Raw genomic sequence first — 19,964 nt, 5'->3', positions numbered from 1 at the left:
TTTCACAGAAGGGAATACCACACTTGTACCAGCATGTGCAGAGCCAAATCACCGCATCTCTGTCATTTAGTGTTGGGGCAAAGGTCCATATGACTACTGACACATGGTCCTCCAAGCATGGTCAGGGCAGGTATGTCACCTACACTGCCCACTGGGTGAACCTGGTGATGGCTGGGAAGCAGGGAATGCATGGTTCAACAACAGTGGAGTTGGTGTCACCGCCACGGGTTGCATGCGGGTCTGCCACCACCTCTACTCCTCCTTTGCTGTCTAAGTCGTCTTCTAACTCGTCTTCTAACTTGGCTTCTTCCTCGGCTTCTTCCTCCTCTGCTGCTGTGTCCTCCTCCACACCTGTGCACCCCCAGCTCCACATAGGCTATTCGACGTGCCAGGTACGCCGTTGTCATGCTGTCTTGGGCATGACGTGCCTGGAAAGTAGAAACCATACCGGATCTGTACTCCTGTCATCTCTGCACTCACAGGCCGATCGTTGGCTGACCCCACACCAACTGAAAATTGGAAAATTGGTGTGTGACAACGGAAGCAATCTGTTGGCAGCACTGAGACTGGGCAATTTAACACATGTGCCCTGCATGGCACATGTTTTAAATTTGATAGTCCAACGGTTTGTCTCGAAGTACCCAGGATTGCAGGACATTCTCAGGCAGTCCAGGAAGGTGTCTGGCCATTTCAGACGTTCCTACACAGCCATGGCACGCCTTGCTGACATTCAGCGGCGGCACAACTTGCCAGTCAGGCGTTTAATTTGCGACAGCCAGACTCGCTGGAATTCCACGCTAATGATGTTTGAACGTCTGCTGCAACAACAAAGAGCCATCAATGAATACCTATTTGAACTGGGTGGTAGGACTGGATCTGCAGAGCTGGGGATTTTTTTCCCCCGTTACTGGGTGCTTATGCGCGACGCCTGCAGGCTGATGCGCCCTTTTGACGAGGTCACAAATATGGTTAGTCGCACTGAAGGCACCATGAGCGACCTAATACCCTTTGCTTTTTTTCTTGAGCGTGCCGTGCGACGAGTGACAGATGACGCTGTAGACCAGCGTGACCAAGAGCCTGATTTCTGGGCGGAATCACCAGAACATTCCCAGGCACCTGCTGCAACGCAGGGAGAGGTGTCAGAAGCGGAGTCAGAGAAGGAAGGTGGCTTTGTGGAGGCAGAAGACCAATAGGAGCAGGCTTCCCAGGGGGCTTGTGGTCACCTTTTGTGGAGCCCTGGTCTTGTACGTGGCTGGGGGGAGGAGACGGTGGTGGATGAGGACGTAGTCCTTGATAACGAGGAAGGGGAGATGGATACCTCTGCATCCAACCTTGTGAGAATGAGGTCTTTCATGCTGTCATGCCTGTTGAAGGACCCCCGTATCAAGAGGCTTAAGGAGAAGGACCTGTACTGGGTGGCAACGCTACTAGACCCTCGTTACAAGCATAAAGTGGCAGAAATGTTACCAACGTACCACAAGTCCGAAAGGATGCTGCATTTCCAAACCAGCCTGCAAAACATGTTGTACAATTCTTTTAAGGGTGATGTCACTCCACATTCCAAGGGCACACCTGCAAGGACAATGCACTTTGGCCACTCTGTAACGTCAGACATGCAAAGTTTTTTCAGTCCAAGGCAGCGCCAGGACCCTTCTGGATCCACCCTCAGAGAACGCCTCGACCGGCAGGTAGCGGACTACCTGGCATTAACTGCAGATATTGACACTCTGAGGAGCGATGAACCCCTGGACTACTGGGTGCGCAGGCTTGATCTGTGGCCAGAGCTGTCACAATTTGCCATAAATCTGTTGTCTTGCCCTGCCTCAAGTGTCCTCTCAGAAAGGACCTTTAGTGCAGCAGGAGGGATTGTAACTGAGAAGAGAACTCGCCTAGGTCACAAAAGTGTTGATTACCTGACCTTTATTAAAATGAATGAGGCATGGATCTCGGAGGGTTACTGCACGCCGGAAGACTTGTTCTGACTGCCCATGCAGCTGTCCTTCTCTGCACGCCGCTTGACACCACACACAGCTGTCCTTTAGCGTCCTCCTCCACCACCGTACAAACTAGGGTGCAAATCCTACTGGCTTAATTGTAAGCCAAACTTTTTGGACAGGTAAATCCTGAATTTTTCTCTCTTCTACTCTTCTGTGCTTGTCACCCTATCTGAGTTCTTTGAAAGGGTTGGCTCGGGCATGGTTATTATACCATCTAGCTTTGATGTTTTTAATGTCTTCTGTGCTTGTTGTCACCCTATCTTAGTTCTTTGAAAGGGTTTGGCTGGGGCATGGTTATTATACCATCTAGCTTTGATGTTTTTAATGTCTTCTGTGCTTGTTGTCACCCTATCTTAGTTCTTTGAAAGGGTTTGGCTGGGGCATGGTTATTATACCATCTAGCTTTGATGTTTTTAATGTCTTCTGTGCTTGTTGTCACCCTATCTGAGTTCTTTGAAAGGGTTTGGCTGGGGCATGGTTATGATACCATCTAGCTTTGATGTTTTTAATGTCTTCTGTGCTTGTCACCCTATCTGAGTTCTTTGAAAGGGTTTGGCTGGGGCATGGTTATGATACCATCTAGCTTTGATGTTTTTAATGTCTTCTGTGCTTGTTGTCACCCTATCTGAGTTCTTTGAAAGGGTTTGGCTGGGCATGGTTATTATACCATCTAGCTTTGATGTTTTTAATGTCTTCTGTGCTTGTTGTCACCCTATCTGAGTTCTTTGAAAGGGTTTGGCTGGGGCATGGTTATTATACCATCTAGCTTTGATGTTTTTAATGTCTTCTGTGCTTGTCACCCTATCTGAGTTCTTTGAAAGGGTTTGGCTGGGGCATGGTTATGATACCATCTAGCTTTGATGTTTTTAATGTCTTCTGTGCTTGTCACCCTATCTGAGTTCTTTGAAAGGGTTTGGCTGGGGCATGGTTATGATACCATCTAGCTTTGATGTTTTTAATGTCTTCTGTGCTGTTTGTCACCCTATCTGAGTTCGTTGAAAGGGTTTGGCTGGGGCATGGTTATTATACCATCTAGCTTTGATGTTTTTAATGTCTTCTGTGCTTGTTGTCACCCTATCTGAGTTCTTTGAAAGGGTTTGGCTGGGGCATGGTTATGATACCATCTAGCTTTGATGTTTTTAATGTCTTCTGTGCTTGTCACCCTATCTGAGTTCTTTGAAAGGGTTTGGCTGGGGCATGGTTATTATACCATCTGGCTTTGATGTTTTTAATGTCTTCTGTGCTTGTTGTCACCCTATCTTAGTTCTTTGAAAGGGTTTGCCTGGGGCATGGTTATGATACCATCTATCTAAGATATTTTTTCTGTCTTCTGTGCTTGGTACGCTATCTTCGATTTTTTAAAGGTTCTGCCTCAGGATTGGTTATGATACCATCTATCTAACATATTTTTTCTGTCCTCTGTGCTTCAGTGGTTGCAACAAAAAAACCATAATTTTTTAGGAATGTACACATTCCTGATTTTTCAGGGTTCTGCAACGGCGGCAAAATCGTATCTTTTATGGTCACCACAGGTGATCGAAAAGGTAGGACAAACCTGGGCCCACACTGCAAAATCAGTGTTTTTTGGTTCACGTTACTGTACATTGAATTACCTCTGCCTGACCATGCAAGTGCGCACAAGCACGGTGACTGCTAAACACACCCCTACAGAAATATTCCCACCGACGGGACGAACGTCCTGGAGGTGACAAGCAACTAGTAAAAACTAATATTCGCACACTTGACAGTATCATTAAAGCTTTTTGTGGGTTTTTTTCGTTGCAGTAAACGCGGCGTTTTGTCTTTGCGTGTGAACCGGCCGTAACCTTTACACGACTTGATTGGAATGTAGATGCCGGACTTTTTAAAGCAGTTTATTACATAAGTTTAGGAATGTAGTGTGTTTTCTCCCCTTAACAGCACAAAACGCAACGCTGTGTCAACAACGTATTTTTCAGAGAAATTTTTGCCCTTGATGCCCCTCCTGCATGCCACTGTCCAGGTCGTGGCACCCTTTAAACAACTTTAAAATCAGTTTTCTGGCCAGAGATGGCTTTTCTAGGTTTTAAAGTTAGCCTTCCCATTGAAGTCTATGGGGTTCGCAAAGTTCGCGAACGTTTGCACTTTCCGGCGAAAGTTCGCGAACGGGTTCGCGAACATTTTTTTTTTAGTTCGCTACATCCCTAGTAAGGAAGAGCTGTGGACAGTGACATTGAAATCAGTTAATACCTGTAGTACTTCTCTATAAGCTAAAGACAATGTAACCCAGATCCTATCACTATGAGTGGAACTGATGGGCTACTATAAAAAGAAGTTACAGTGAAGAATGCACCATGTATTGCTTTATAGCATTTTGTGAGATCTATGATTTGATTGATTCCATCTATTGATTAGGAAATCTATTGACCAACCTTCTTCAGATGTTTCCTATATCTTGTGAGATCTTTAACTTGGTTGATTTAACCTATTAATTAGGAAATCTATTGACCAACCTTCTTCAGATGTTTCCTGTATCTTGTGAGATTTTTAACTTGGTTGATTCCACCTATTAATTAGGAAATCTATTGACCAACCTTTTTCAAATGTTTCCTGTATCTTGTGAGATCTTTAACTTGGTTGATTCCACCTATTAATTAGGAAATCTATTGACCAAAATTCTTCAGATTTTTCCTGTATCTTGTGAGATCTTTAACTTGGTTGATTTAACCTATTAATTAGGAAATCTATTGACCAACCTTCTTCACATGTTTCCTGTATCTTTTGAGATCTTTAACTTGGTTGATTCCACCTATTAAATAGGAAATCTATTGACCAAAATTCTCTCTTGTGAGAGATCTTTGACCAAGGTTCTTCAGATGTTTCCTGTATGTTTGAGGTTCACTCAAAAAACAACCAGAATACCTCACACACCAGTTGGTGCTGTGGCTCGGTTGTTTAAGCTGCCTCTCTCATACACTACACATCCTTAGTTTGGTTCTCAGCAGTGCCTCCATTTTCTTGACATCTTTAATGCAGAAATCCCATATTACATACACAGGCCAACCTGGAAGTCATCTGACCATCTAACCAAAAGGCTGAATGGTCAAGTACTGTGAAAGTTGGCCTCATTGGCGATTGGAGCATTAGTAAGCTATGAATTTGTATTCATTTCCCTTCATTTTTTAGCACTAATGGCCGGTACCCAGAGGCACAAACAGCCCCCCCAGCCCAAAAAACAGTGACTGTCTGTGGCACCTTACAGCCCCCCTGGCATTTGCCTGAACCCACAGATTGCCAGTCCAGGCTGCTTGTGGCTGATGAGTTTTGTATTGTAATAAAGTTCTTGGTATGTAGCATGGCAACTTTGCTTAAAGGCATTTGCACTGAAGCAGGTGATTATGCACAATTGCCCAAGTGGGGAGTCTTATATTTGAGACTTGAAAAACATTTACCAGGAGTGGGGTTTGAACCCACGCGGATATACATCCATTGGATCTTAAGTCCAACGCCTTAACCACTCGGCCATCCTGGTTATACGATGAAAGGAGAGACTCAGCCACAGTAGATTGGTTCCATGAATAGGTGCCGGGATATGTGGATCACACCCTTGTCAGCAGTGTTATTATCCAATGAGTTAGTGTTGTAACTAAAAAAAAAGTCAGAGTTATAATATAAAAACTACTTTTTGATTCCCTTTGGAAGGCTCCACCAAAAATCATGTGGCGCTGTGGCTCACTTGTTTAAAGTGCCTGTCTAGTAAACAGGAGGTCCTGAGTTCAGCTCTCAGCAGTGCCTTGCTCTCTTTGTTTCCGTCAACCTTAAACTTGGAAGTACGAGCTTCCCGCCTGTGTGCAATTTCTCTCACTAGCATGCCTTTGAAAAGATGTTGTCGGTATGGTAGGCAAAAGAAAGGAGTCAAACTAAAACGACATGCATACTATACCAAATAACATAAAGCTGCAGTGCCACAGGCTCCCCATACTCGGCCCTAGTTACTCATTTCAGAGGAGGGGAATGAGCTTTTAGCTGACCTTGTAGAAAGGTGCACACTTGTAGCTCACTGAATTTACAGGCAAGGGAGAAAGAAGTTGCGGAATGGGGCATCAGTGTGCTTATTTCTCTTTCTGTCCACAGGATCAGCCCCAACCGTTTGGCGCTGTGGCTTAGTTGGTTAAAGCGCCTGTCTTGTAAACAGGAGATCCTGAGTTCGACTCTCAGCAGTGCCTGCCTTCTTCCTTTAAAGCTTGCGGGGAATAGCTAGAGCGTGCCTTTGGCTCTCTTGCCCATGTCTGTTCTCTGAACTTATCTGCCCGTTAAAGCATGGTTCCTCTGAAAACTCCCAGCCTGTTTTACATGCAGATGTCAGTCTCCTGGCAAGTGTATGCCTACCAACCAAGCAACGGCCGCTTCCTATCAAAGTGTGGAACTGTGTCTTGGGTCAATTAGACACATCTTTTCATGCTTAGCCCGAATAATGTTCCTGTCAAGATTGCAAAGTAGCTAGGCTTACTGAGCTTCAAGCTACAGACTGGGGACGAAAGGTATTGGTGGTTGGAGGTAAAACATGTGCGTTGGGGGGAAATTCCTTGGTAATAAAGGATGTGTTCAGGTTGTTGATTTGGTTTTGCTAATGAGCGCTGCTCACGCCTGCCAAGGAGCAAGGCTCACACCTGAATCAAGAATTTGTCATGAGTTTTAATGCAGAGCTGACAAATATGTTTCAATCAAGGCCTTCTTCTTCTTAATTATCCACCTGTCTAACAGATATCTCGAGAGTTTAACAGCAAGTAATACTTGCCCAATAATCCTGATCTTGGTGCAATCTTCTGCATGTGCCCATTTTTTATTTTTATGCCCTTGACAGAGGCTGTAGTCTGGGGCTGTGGCTTAGTTGGTTAAAGCGCCTGTCTAGTAAACAGGAGATCCTGAGTTCGAATCTCAGCAGTGCCTCATTTTCATCTATAAGATTCCATTCTGTTTGAGGTAGTCCAATTACGGGTAAACATGGCAATTACTGGATGGCCTACTGGATGGCCAACTGAATAGTCCATAGGGATAGCCAATTAGCTTTGCTGTGAGCTGAACTAGAAAGAGTTGCGGCTCTTCTCACTTCCAAACGTGGGCAGTATACTCCCTGGCAATGAATGAGGCTTTTGTTGATCTCACTTTTTTCCTATTGAAGCTACTCCATGTTTGGTCCTTGTTATGTACATGATTAGACTACCAATGCTATGGGATGGATATTCCCCTCCCTTCTTTGCAGCTGACACCTTCTTTCGACTGAGTAATAGTGATTGTGAAAATAAAGTAGTACTTGACAAAAAATGGCTTGTGTAAAGAAAATTGTGTGTTTTTTGTGAATTTAAATGGGACTTGTAATTAAAATGACTATTACTTTATTTTTTATTACCGTTATTATACATTCATTTTAAAATTAGGCTATTTTCACTGACCTTACCCCCCTCTTCTATATAAACAGGGCAAATTGTTCAGATATTTTTATAACAAAAAAACCCTCTCTTCTCTACGTAGTAGCCTTTCAGGAACTCATTATCATGGGCTTCTCTGTGGACTGATAATTAGTTTTATCAGATCCTTTTATGTTCTTTTGAATTGGTAGGAAGTGGCAGGAAGTGCTAAAGTGAAACTGGCTTGATATTCTTGTTTAGTGGCAGAAAAAACAGAAACCATAGATATTTCCTTAATTACAACAATAGGCAAAAAGTATATTCAGCACAAGTCCTACTCATTAAGCTAATATTGAAAATGGATGTATACTGTCCCTTAAAAACAGAAAACAAAGGGGACCTCGCATGTCCAATGGACGAGGTGGCCGAGTGGTTAAGGCGATGGACTGCTAATCCATTGTGCTCAGCACGCGTGGGTTCGAATCCCATCCTCGTCGGTAGAAGTTTTCATGTAGTGAATATGTTCAATACTGTAGTCCGTTACCTTTCAGAAAAGTTCATCAAGTTGCTTGTGGAACGCTATGCATCTATATTGTCCGTACACAGCCCCAATTACCTGATCTGAGCCAAAGTAAGGAAGAGCTGTGGACAGTGACATTGAAATCAGTTAATACCTGTAGTACTTCTCTATAAGCTAAAGACAATGTAACCCAGATCCTATCACTATGAGTGGAACTGATGGGCTACTATAAAAAGAAGTTACAGTGAAGAATGCACCATGTATTGCTTTATAGCATTTTGTGAGATCTATGATTTGATTGATTCCATCTATTGATTAGGAAATCTATTGACCAACCTTCTTCAGATGTTTCCTATATCTTGTGAGATCTTTAACTTGGTTGATTTAACCTATTAATTAGGAAATCTATTGACCAACCTTCTTCAGATGTTTCCTGTATCTTGTGAGATTTTTAACTTGGTTGATTCCACCTATTAATTAGGAAATCTATTGACCAACCTTTTTCAAATGTTTCCTGTATCTTGTGAGATCTTTAACTTGGTTGATTCCACCTATTAATTAGGAAATCTATTGACCAAAATTCTTCAGATTTTTCCTGTATCTTGTGAGATCTTTAACTTGGTTGATTTAACCTATTAATTAGGAAATCTATTGACCAACCTTCTTCACATGTTTCCTGTATCTTTTGAGATCTTTAACTTGGTTGATTCCACCTATTAAATAGGAAATCTATTGACCAAAATTCTCTCTTGTGAGAGATCTTTGACCAAGGTTCTTCAGATGTTTCCTGTATGTTTGAGGTTCACTCAAAAAACAACCAGAATACCTCACACACCAGTTGGTGCTGTGGCTCGGTTGTTTAAGCTGCCTCTCTCATACACTACACATCCTTAGTTTGGTTCTCAGCAGTGCCTCCATTTTCTTGACATCTTTAATGCAGAAATCCCATATTACATACACAGGCCAACCTGGAAGTCATCTGACCATCTAACCAAAAGGCTGAATGGTCAAGTACTGTGAAAGTTGGCCTCATTGGCGATTGGAGCATTAGTAAGCTATGAATTTGTATTCATTTCCCTTCATTTTTTAGCACTAATGGCCGGTACCCAGAGGCACAAACAGCCCCCCCAGCCCAAAAAACAGTGACTGTCTGTGGCACCTTACAGCCCCCCTGGCATTTGCCTGAACCCACAGATTGCCAGTCCAGGCTGCTTGTGGCTGATGAGTTTTGTATTGTAATAAAGTTCTTGGTATGTAGCATGGCAACTTTGCTTAAAGGCATTTGCACTGAAGCAGGTGATTATGCACAATTGCCCAAGTGGGGAGTCTTATATTTGAGACTTGAAAAACATTTACCAGGAGTGGGGTTTGAACCCACGCGGATATACATCCATTGGATCTTAAGTCCAACGCCTTAACCACTCGGCCATCCTGGTTATACGATGAAAGGAGAGACTCAGCCACAGTAGATTGGTTCCATGAATAGGTGCCGGGATATGTGGATCACACCCTTGTCAGCAGTGTTATTATCCAATGAGTTAGTGTTGTAACTAAAAAAAAAGTCAGAGTTATAATATAAAAACTACTTTTTGATTCCCTTTGGAAGGCTCCACCAAAAATCATGTGGCGCTGTGGCTCACTTGTTTAAAGTGCCTGTCTAGTAAACAGGAGGTCCTGAGTTCAGCTCTCAGCAGTGCCTTGCTCTCTTTGTTTCCGTCAACCTTAAACTTGGAAGTACGAGCTTCCCGCCTGTGTGCAATTTCTCTCACTAGCATGCCTTTGAAAAGATGATGTCGGTATGGTAGGCAAAAGAAAGGAGTCAAACTAAAACGACATGCATACTATACCAAATAACATAAAGCTGCAGTGCCACAGGCTCCCCATACTCGGCCCTAGTTACTCATTTCAGAGGAGGGGAATGAGCTTTTAGCTGACCTTGTAGAAAGGTGCACACTTGTAGCTCACTGAATTTACAGGCAAGGGAGAAAGAAGTTGCGGAATGGGGCATCAGTGTGCTTATTTCTCTTTCTGTCCACAGGATCAGCCCCAACCGTTTGGCGCTGTGGCTTAGTTGGTTAAAGCGCCTGTCTTGTAAACAGGAGATCCTGAGTTCGACTCTCAGCAGTGCCTGCCTCCTTCCTTTAAAGCTTGCGGGGAATAGCTAGAGCGTGCCTTTGGCTCTCTTGCCCATGTCTGTTCTCTGAACTTATCTGCCCGTTAAAGCATGGTTCCTCTGAAAACTCCCAGCCTGTTTTACATGCAGATGTCAGTCTCCTGGCAAGTGTATGCCTACCAACCAAGCAACGGCCGCTTCCTATCAAAGTGTGGAACTGTGTCTTGGGTCAATTAGACACATCTTTTCATGCTTAGCCCGAATAATGTTCCTGTCAAGATTGCAAAGTAGCTAGGCTTACTGAGCTTCAAGCTACAGACTGGGGACGAAAGGTATTGGTGGTTGGAGGTAAAACATGTGCGTTGGGGGGAAATTCCTTGGTAATAAAGGATGTGTTCAGGTTGTTGATTTGGTTTTGCTAATGAGCGCTGCTCACGCCTGCCAAGGAGCAAGGCTCACACCTGAATCAAGAATTTGTCATGAGTTTTAATGCAGAGCTGACAAATATGTTTCAATCAAGGCCTTCTTCTTCTTAATTATCCACCTGTCTAACAGATATCTCGAGAGTTTAACAGCAAGTAATACTTGCCCAATAATCCTGATCTTGGTGCAATCTTCTGCATGTGCCCATTTTTTATTTTTATGCCCTTGACAGAGGCTGTAGTCTGGGGCTGTGGCTTAGTTGGTTAAAGCGCCTGTCTAGTAAACAGGAGATCCTGAGTTCGAATCTCAGCAGTGCCTCATTTTCATCTATAAGATTCCATTCTGTTTGAGGTAGTCCAATTACGGGTAAACATGGCAATTACTGGATGGCCTACTGGATGGCCAACTGAATAGTCCATAGGGATAGCCAATTAGCTTTGCTGTGAGCTGAACTAGAAAGAGTTGCGGCTCTTCTCACTTCCAAACGTGGGCAGTATACTCCCTGGCAATGAATGAGGCTTTTGTTGATCTCACTTTTTTCCTATTGAAGCTACTCCATGTTTGGTCCTTGTTATGTACATGATTAGACTACCAATGCTATGGGATGGATATTCCCCTCCCTTCTTTGCAGCTGACACCTTCTTTCGACTGAGTAATAGTGATTGTGAAAATAAAGTAGTACTTGACAAAAAATGGCTTGTGTAAAGAAAATTGTGTGTTTTTTGTGAATTTAAATGGGACTTGTAATTAAAATGACTATTACTTTATTTTTTATTACCGTTATTATACATTCATTTTAAAATTAGGCTATTTTCACTGACCTTACCCCCCTCTTCTATATAAACAGGGCAAATTGTTCAGATATTTTTATAACAAAAAAACCCTCTCTTCTCTACGTAGTAGCCTTTCAGGAACTCATTATCATGGGCTTCTCTGTGGACTGATAATTAGTTTTATCAGATCCTTTTATGTTCTTTTGAATTGGTAGGAAGTGGCAGGAAGTGCTAAAGTGAAACTGGCTTGATATTCTTGTTTAGTGGCAGAAAAAACAGAAACCATAGATATTTCCTTAATTACAACAATAGGCAAAAAGTATATTCAGCACAAGTCCTACTCATTAAGCTAATATTGAAAATGGATGTATACTGTCCCTTAAAAACAGAAAACAAAGGGGACCTCGCATGTCCAATGGACGAGGTGGCCGAGTGGTTAAGGCGATGGACTGCTAATCCATTGTGCTCAGCACGCGTGGGTTCGAATCCCATCCTCGTCGGTAGAAGTTTTCATGTAGTGAATATGTTCAATACTGTAGTCCGTTACCTTTCAGAAAAGTTCATCAAGTTGCTTGTGGAACGCTATGCATCTATATTGTCCGTACACAGCCCCAATTACCTGATCTGAGCCAAAGTAAGGAAGAGCTGTGGACAGTGACATTGAAATCAGTTAATACCTGTAGTACTTCTCTATAAGCTAAAGACAATGTAACCCAGATCCTATCACTATGAGTGGAACTGATGGGCTACTATAAAAAGAAGTTACAGTGAAGAATGCACCATGTATTGCTTTATAGCATTTTGTGAGATCTATGATTTGATTGATTCCATCTATTGATTAGGAAATCTATTGACCAACCTTCTTCAGATGTTTCCTATATCTTGTGAGATCTTTAACTTGGTTGATTTAACCTATTAATTAGGAAATCTATTGACCAACCTTCTTCAGATGTTTCCTGTATCTTGTGAGATTTTTAACTTGGTTGATTCCACCTATTAATTAGGAAATCTATTGACCAACCTTTTTCAAATGTTTCCTGTATCTTGTGAGATCTTTAACTTGGTTGATTCCACCTATTAATTAGGAAATCTATTGACCAAAATTCTTCAGATTTTTCCTGTATCTTGTGAGATCTTTAACTTGGTTGATTTAACCTATTAATTAGGAAATCTATTGACCAACCTTCTTCACATGTTTCCTGTATCTTTTGAGATCTTTAGCTTAGTTGATTCCACCTATTAAATAGGAAATCTATTGACCAAAATTCTCTCTTGTGAGAGATCTTTGACCAAGGTTCTTCAGATGTTTCCTGTATGTTTGAGGTTCACTCAAAAAACAACCAGAATACCTCACACACCAGTTGGTGCTGTGGCTCGGTTGTTTAAGCTGCCTCTCTCATACACTACACATCCTTAGTTTGGTTCTCAGCAGTGCCTCCATTTTCTTGACATCTTTAATGCAGAAATCCCATATTACATACACAGGCCAACCTGGAAGTCATCTGACCATCTAACCAAAAGGCTGAATGGTCAAGTACTGTGAAAGTTGGCCTCATTGGCGATTGGAGCATTAGTAAGCTATGAATTTGTATTCATTTCCCTTCATTTTTTAGCACTAATGGCCGGTACCCAGAGGCACAAACAGCCCCCCCAGCCAAAAAAACAGTGACTGTCTGTGGCACCTTACAGCCCCCCTGGCATTTGCCTGAACCCACAGATTGCCAGTCCAGGCTGCTTGTGGCTGATGAGTTTTGTATTGTAATAAAGTTCTTGGTATGTAGCATGGCAACTTTGCTTAAAGGCATTTGCACTGAAGCAGGTGATTATGCCCAATTGCCCAAGTGGAGAGTCTTATATTTGAGACTTGAAAAACATTTACCAGGAGTGGGGTTTGAACCCACGCGGATATACATCCATTGGATCTTAAGTCCAACGCCTTAACCACTCGGCCATCCTGGTTATACGATGAAAGGAGAGACTCAGCCACAGTAGATTGGTTGCATGAATAGGTGCCGGGATATGTGGATCACACCCTTGTCAGCAGTGTTATTCTCCAATGAATTAGTGTTGTAACTAAAAAAAAATGTCAGAGTTATAATATAAAAACTACTTTTTGATTCCCTTTGGAAGGCTCCACCAAAAATCATGTGGCGCTGTGGCTTAGTTGTTTAAAGTGCCTGTCTAGTAAACAGGAGGTCCTGAGTTCAGCTCTCAGCAGTGCCTTGCTCTCTTTGTTTCCGTCAACCTTAAACTTGGAAGTACGAGCTTCCCGCCTGTGTGCAATTTCTCTCACTAGCATGCCTTTGAAAAGATGATGTCGGTATGGTAGGCAAAAGAAAGGAGTCAAACTAAAACGACATGCATACTATACCAAATAACATAAAGCTGCAGTGCCACAGGCTCCCCATACTCGGCCCTAGTTACTCATTTCAGAGGAGGGGAATGAGCTTTTAGCTGACCTTGTAGAAAGGTGCACACTTGTAGCTCACTGAATTTACAGGCAAGGGAGAAAGAAGTTGCAGAATGGGGCATCAGTGTGCTTATTTCTCTTTCTGTCCACAGGATCAGCCCCAACCGTTTGGCGCTGTGGCTTAGTTGGTTAAAGCGCCTGTCTTGTAAACAGGAGATCCTGAGTTCGACTCTCAGCAGTGCCTGCCTTCTTCCTTTAAAGCTTGCGGGGAATAGCTAGAGCGTGCCTTTGGCTCTCTTGCCCATGTCTGTTCTCTGAACTTATCTGCCCGTTAAAGCATGGTTCCTCTGAAAACTCCCAGCCTGTTTTACATGCAGATGTCAGTCTCCTGGCAAGTGTATGCCTACCAACCAAGCAACGGCCGCTTCCTATCAAAGTGTGGAACTGTGTCTTGGGTCAATTAGACACATCTTTTCATGCTTAGCCCGAATAATGTTCCTGTCAAGATTGCAAAGTAGCTAGGCTTACTGAGCTTCAAGCTACAGACTGGGGACGAAAGGTATTGGTGGTTGGAGGTAAAACATGTGCGTTGGGGGGAAATTCCTTGGTAATAAAGGATGTGTTCAGGTTGTTGATTTGGTTTTGCTAATGAGCGCTGCTCACGCCTGCCAAGGAGCAAGGCTCACACCTGAATCAAGAATTTGTCATGAGTTTTAATGCAGAGCTGACAAATATGTTTCAATCAAGGCCTTCTTCTTCTTAATTATCCACCTGTCTAACAGATATCTCGAGAGTTTAACAGCAAGTAATACTTGCCCAATAATCCTGATCTTTCTGCAATCTTCTGCATGTGCCCATTTTTTATTTTTATGCCCTTGACAGAGGCTGTAGTCTGGGGCTGTGGCTTAGTTGGTTAAAGCGCCTGTCTAGTAAACAGGAGATCCTGAGTTCGAATCTCAGCAGTGCCTCATTTTCATCTATAAGATTCCATTCTGTTTGAGGTAGTCCAATTACGGGTAAACATGGCAATTACTGGATGGCCTACTGGATGGCCAACTGAATAGTCCATAGGGATAGCCAATTAGCTTTGCTGTGAGCTGAACTAGAAAGAGTTGCGGCTCTTCTCACTTCCAAACGTGGGCAGTATACTCCCTGGCAATGAATGAGGCTTTTGTTGATCTCACTTTTTTCCTATTGAAGCTACTCCATGTTTGGTCCTTGTTATGTACATGATTAGACTACCAATGCTATGGGATGGATATTCCCCTCCCTTCTTTGCAGCTGACACCTTCTTTCGACTGAGTAATAGTGATTGTGAAAATAAAGTAGTACTTGACAAAAAATGGCTTGTGTAAAGAAAATTGTGTGTTTTTTGTGAATTTAAATGGGACTTGTAATTAAAATGACTATTACTTTATTTTTTATTACCGTTATTATACATTCATTTTAAAATTAGGCTATTTTCACTGACCTTACCCCCCTCTTCTATATAAACAGGGCAAATTGTTCAGATATTTTTATAACAAAAAAACCCTCTCTTCTCTACGTAGTAGCCTTTCAGGAACTCATTATCATGGGCTTCTCTGTGGACTGATAATTAGTTTTATCAGATCCTTTTATGTTCTTTTGAATTGGTAGGAAGTGGCAGGAAGTGCTAAAGTGAAACTGGCTTGATATTCTTGTTTAGTGGCAGAAAAAACAGAAACCATAGATATTTCCTTAATTACAACAATAGGCAAAAAGTATATTCAGCACAAGTCCTACTCATTAAGCTAATATTGAAAATGGATGTATACTGTCCCTTAAAAACAGAAAACAAAGGGGACCTCGCATGTCCAATGGACGAGGTGGCCGAGTGGTTAAGGCGATGGACTGCTAATCCATTGTGCTCAGCACGCGTGGGTTCGAAACCCATCCTCGTCGGTAGAAGTTTTCATGTAGTGAATATGTTCAATACTGTAGTCCGTTACCTTTCAGAAAAGTTCATCAAGTTGCTTGTGGAACGCTATGCATCTATATTGTCCGTACACAGCCCCAATTACCTGATCTGAGCCAAAGTAAGGAAGAGCTGTGGACAGTGACATTGAAATCAGTTAATACCTGTAGTACTTCTCTATAAGCTAAAGACAATGTAACCCAGATCCTATCACTATGAGTGGAACTGATGGGCTACTATAAAAAGAAGTTACAGTGAAGAATGCACCATGTATTGCTTTATAGCATTTTGTGAGATCTATGATTTGATTGATTCCATCTATTGATTAGGAAATCTATTGACCAACCTTCTTCAGATGTTTCCTATATCTTGTGAGATCTTTAACTTGGTTGATTTAACCTATTAATTAGGAAATCTATTGACCAACCTTCTTCAGATGTTTCCTGTATCTTGTGAGATTTTTAACTTGGTTGATTCCACCTATTAATTAGGAAATCTATTGACCAACCTTTTTCAAATGTTTCCTGTATCTTGTGAGATCTTTAACTTGGTTGATTCCACCTATTAATTAGGAAATCTATTGACCAAAATTCTTCAGATTTTTCCTGTATCTTGTGAGATCTTTAACTTGGTTGATTTAACCTATTAATTAGGAAATCTATTGACCAACCTTCTTCACATGTTTCCTGTATCTTTTGAGATCTTTAACTTGGTTGATTCCACCTATTAAATAGGAAATCTATTGACCAAAATTCTCTCTTGTGAGAGATCTTTGACCAAGGTTCTTCAGATGTTTCCTGTATGTTTGAGGTTCACTCAAAAAACAACCAGAATACCTCACACACCAGTTGGTGCTGTGGCTCGGTTGTTTAAGCTGCCTCTCTCATACACTAAACATCCTTAGTTTGGTTCTCAGCAGTGCCTCCATTTTCTTGACATCTTTAATGCAGAAATCCCATATTACATACACAGGCCAACCTGGAAGTCATCTGACCATCTAACCAAAAGGCTGAATGGTCAAGTACTGTGAAAGTTGGCCTCATTGGCGATTGGAGCATTAGTAAGCTATGAATTTGTATTCATTTCCCTTCATTTTTTAGCACTAATGGCCGGTACCCAGAGGCACAAACAGCCCCCCCAGCCCAAAAAACAGTGACTGTCTGTGGCACCTTACAGCCCCCCTGGCATTTGCCTGAACCCACAGATTGCCAGTCCAGGCTGCTTGTGGCTGATGAGTTTTGTATTGTAATAAAGTTCTTGGTATGTAGCATGGCAACTTTGCTTAAAGGCATTTGCACTGAAGCAGGTGATTATGCACAATTGCCCAAGTCTTATATTTGAGACTTGAAAAACATTTACCAGGAGTGGGGTTTGAACCCACGCGGATATACATCCAAGTCCAACGCCTTAACCACTCGGCCATCCTGGTTATACGATGAAAGGAGAGACTCAGCCACAGTAGATTGGTTCCATGAATAGGTGCCGGGATATGTAGATCACACCCTTGTCAGCAGTGTTATTATCCAATGAGTTAGTGTTGTAACTAAAAAAAAATGTCAGAGTTATAATATAAAAACTACTTTTTGATTCCCTTTGGAAGACTCCACCAAAAATCATGTGGCGCTGTGGCTTAGTTATTTAAAGTGCCTGTCTAGTAAACAGGAGGTCCTGAGTTCAGCTCTCAGCAGTGCCTTGCTCTCTTTGTTTCCGTCAACCTTAAACTTGGAAGTACGAGCTTCCCGCCTGTGTGCAATTTCTCTCACTAGCATGCCTTTGAAAAGATGATGTCGGTATGGTAGGCAAAAGAAAGGAGTCAAACTAAAACGACATGCATACTATACCAAATAACATAAAGCTGCAGTGCCACAGGCTCCCCATACTCGGCCCTAGTTACTCATTTCAGAGGAGGGGAATGAGCTTTTAGCTGACCTTGTAGAAAGGTGCACACTTGTAGCTCACTGAATTTACAGGCAAGGGAGAAAGAAGTTGCGGAATGGGGCATCAGTGTGCTTATTTCTCTTTCTGTCCACAGGATCAGCCCCAACCGTTTGGCGCTGTGGCTTAGTTGGTTAAAGCGCCTGTCTTGTAAACAGGAGATCCTGAGTTCGACTCTCAGCAGTGCCTGCCTTCTTCCTTTAAAGCTTGCGGGGAATAGCTAGAGCGTGCCTTTGGCTCTCTTGCCCATGTCTGTTCTCTGAACTTATCTGCCCGTTAAAGCATGGTTCCTCTGAAAACTCCCAGCCTGTTTTACATGCAGATGTCAGTCTCCTGGCAAGTGTATGCCTACCAACCAAGCAACGGCCGCTTCCTATCAAAGTGTGGAACTGTGTCTTGGGTCAATTAGACACATCTTTTCATGCTTAGCCCGAATAATGTTCCTGTCAAGATTGCAAAGTAGCTAGGCTTACTGAGCTTCAAGCTACAGACTGGGGACGAAAGGTATTGGTGGTTGGAGGTAAAACATGTGCGTTGGGGGGAAATTCCTTGGTAATAAAGGATGTGTTCAGGTTGTTGATTTGGTTTTGCTAATGAGCGCTGCTCACGCCTGCCAAGGAGCAAGGCTCACACCTGAATCAAGAATTTGTCATGAGTTTTAATGCAGAGCTGACAAATATGTTTCAATCAAGGCCTTCTTCTTCTTAATTATCCACCTGTCTAACAGATATCTCGAGAGTTTAACAGCAAGTAATACTTGCCCAATAATCCTGATCTTTCTGCAATCTTCTGCATGTGCCCATTTTTTATTTTTATGCCCTTGACAGAGGCTGTAGTCTGGGGCTGTGGCTTAGTTGGTTAAAGCGCCTGTCTAGTAAACAGGAGATCCTGAGTTCGAATCTCAGCAGTGCCTCATTTTCATCTATAAGATTCCATTCTGTTTGAGGTAGTCCAATTACGGGTAAACATGGCAATTACTGGATGGCCTACTGGATGGCCAACTGAATAGTCCATAGGGATAGCCAATTAGCTTTGCTGTGAGCTGAACTAGAAAGAGTTGCGGCTCTTCTCACTTCCAAACGTGGGCAGTATACTCCCTGGCAATGAATGAGGCTTTTGTTGATCTCACTTTTTTCCTATTGAAGCTACTCCATGTTTGGTCCTTGTTATGTACATGATTAGACTACCAATGCTATGGGATGGATATTCCCCTCCCTTCTTTGCAGCTGACACCTTCTTTCGACTGAGTAATAGTGATTGTGAAAATAAAGTAGTACTTGACAAAAAATGGCTTGTGTAAAGAAAATTGTGTGTTTTTTGTGAATTTAAATGGGACTTGTAATTAAAATGACTATTACTTTATTTTTTATTACCGTTATTATACATTCATTTTAAAATTAGGCTATTTTCACTGACCTTACCCCCCTCTTCTATATAAACAGGGCAAATTGTTCAGATATTTTTATAACAAAAAAACCCTCTCTTCTCTACGTAGTAGCCTTTCAGGAACTCATTATCATGGGCTTCTCTGTGGACTGATAATTAGTTTTATCAGATCCTTTTATGTTCTTTTGAATTGGTAGGAAGTGGCAGGAAGTGCTAAAGTGAAACTGGCTTGATATTCTTGTTTAGTGGCAGAAAAAACAGAAACCATAGATATTTCCTTAATTACAACAATAGGCAAAAAGTATATTCAGCACAAGTCCTACTCATTAAGCTAATATTGAAAATGGATGTATACTGTCCCTTAAAAACAGAAAACAAAGGGGACCTCGCATGTCCAATGGACGAGGTGGCCGAGTGGTTAAGGCGATGGACTGCTAATCCATTGTGCTCAGCACGCGTGGGTTCGAAACCCATCCTCGTCGGTAGAAGTTTTCATGTAGTGAATATGTTCAATACTGTAGTCCGTTACCTTTCAGAAAAGTTCATCAAGTTGCTTGTGGAACGCTATGCATCTATATTGTCCGTACACAGCCCCAATTACCTGATCTGAGCCAAAGTAAGGAAGAGCTGTGGACAGTGACATTGAAATCAGTTAATACCTGTAGTACTTCTCTATAAGCTAAAGACAATGTAACCCAGATCCTATCACTATGAGTGGAACTGATGGGCTACTATAAAAAGAAGTTACAGTGAAGAATGCACCATGTATTGCTTTATAGCATTTTGTGAGATCTATGATTTGATTGATTCCATCTATTGATTAGGAAATCTATTGACCAACCTTCTTCAGATGTTTCCTATATCTTGTGAGATCTTTAACTTGGTTGATTTAACCTATTAATTAGGAAATCTATTGACCAACCTTCTTCAGATGTTTCCTGTATCTTGTGAGATTTTTAACTTGGTTGATTCCACCTATTAATTAGGAAATCTATTGACCAACCTTTTTCAAATGTTTCCTGTATCTTGTGAGATCTTTAACTTGGTTGATTCCACCTATTAATTAGGAAATCTATTGACCAAA

At 42.1% G+C, this 19,964-nt stretch overlaps 11 non-coding genes across 11 annotated transcripts; 8 read left to right on the top strand and 3 right to left on the bottom strand.

Moving 5' to 3' along the window:
* Positions 1–5,425: 5,425 nt before the first annotated feature.
* Positions 5,426–5,508, bottom strand: trnal-uaa. Its single transcript has one exon. It is a non-coding gene; the product is annotated as a tRNA-Leu (tRNA).
* A 620-nt stretch (positions 5,509–6,128) lies between these two features.
* On the top strand, positions 6,129–6,202 carry trnat-ugu. Its single transcript has one exon. It is a non-coding gene; the product is annotated as a tRNA-Thr (tRNA).
* A 1,597-nt stretch (positions 6,203–7,799) lies between these two features.
* On the top strand, positions 7,800–7,881 carry trnas-gcu. The gene has a single exon. It is a non-coding gene; the product is annotated as a tRNA-Ser (tRNA).
* A 1,376-nt stretch (positions 7,882–9,257) lies between these two features.
* On the bottom strand, positions 9,258–9,340 carry trnal-uaa. Its single transcript has one exon. It is a non-coding gene; the product is annotated as a tRNA-Leu (tRNA).
* Positions 9,341–9,960: 620 nt separating this feature from the next.
* On the top strand, positions 9,961–10,034 carry trnat-ugu. The gene has a single exon. It is a non-coding gene; the product is annotated as a tRNA-Thr (tRNA).
* A 1,597-nt stretch (positions 10,035–11,631) lies between these two features.
* trnas-gcu lies at positions 11,632–11,713 on the top strand. Its single transcript has one exon. It is a non-coding gene; the product is annotated as a tRNA-Ser (tRNA).
* A 1,376-nt stretch (positions 11,714–13,089) lies between these two features.
* trnal-uaa lies at positions 13,090–13,172 on the bottom strand. The gene has a single exon. It is a non-coding gene; the product is annotated as a tRNA-Leu (tRNA).
* A 621-nt stretch (positions 13,173–13,793) lies between these two features.
* On the top strand, positions 13,794–13,867 carry trnat-ugu. The gene has a single exon. It is a non-coding gene; the product is annotated as a tRNA-Thr (tRNA).
* A 1,597-nt stretch (positions 13,868–15,464) lies between these two features.
* trnas-gcu lies at positions 15,465–15,546 on the top strand. Its single transcript has one exon. It is a non-coding gene; the product is annotated as a tRNA-Ser (tRNA).
* A 2,063-nt stretch (positions 15,547–17,609) lies between these two features.
* trnat-ugu lies at positions 17,610–17,683 on the top strand. Its single transcript has one exon. It is a non-coding gene; the product is annotated as a tRNA-Thr (tRNA).
* Positions 17,684–19,280: 1,597 nt separating this feature from the next.
* trnas-gcu lies at positions 19,281–19,362 on the top strand. Its single transcript has one exon. It is a non-coding gene; the product is annotated as a tRNA-Ser (tRNA).
* The last annotated feature ends 602 nt before the right edge of the window (positions 19,363–19,964 follow it).

The sequence above is a fragment of the Xenopus tropicalis genome, chromosome 3, assembly GCF_000004195.4.
Source record: "Xenopus tropicalis strain Nigerian chromosome 3, UCB_Xtro_10.0, whole genome shotgun sequence".
In the NCBI taxonomy this organism is placed as follows: domain Eukaryota; kingdom Metazoa; phylum Chordata; class Amphibia; order Anura; family Pipidae; genus Xenopus; species Xenopus tropicalis.
The sequence above is the reverse complement of the archived record's forward strand: the minus strand, read 5'-3'. Positions and strand labels throughout refer to the sequence as shown.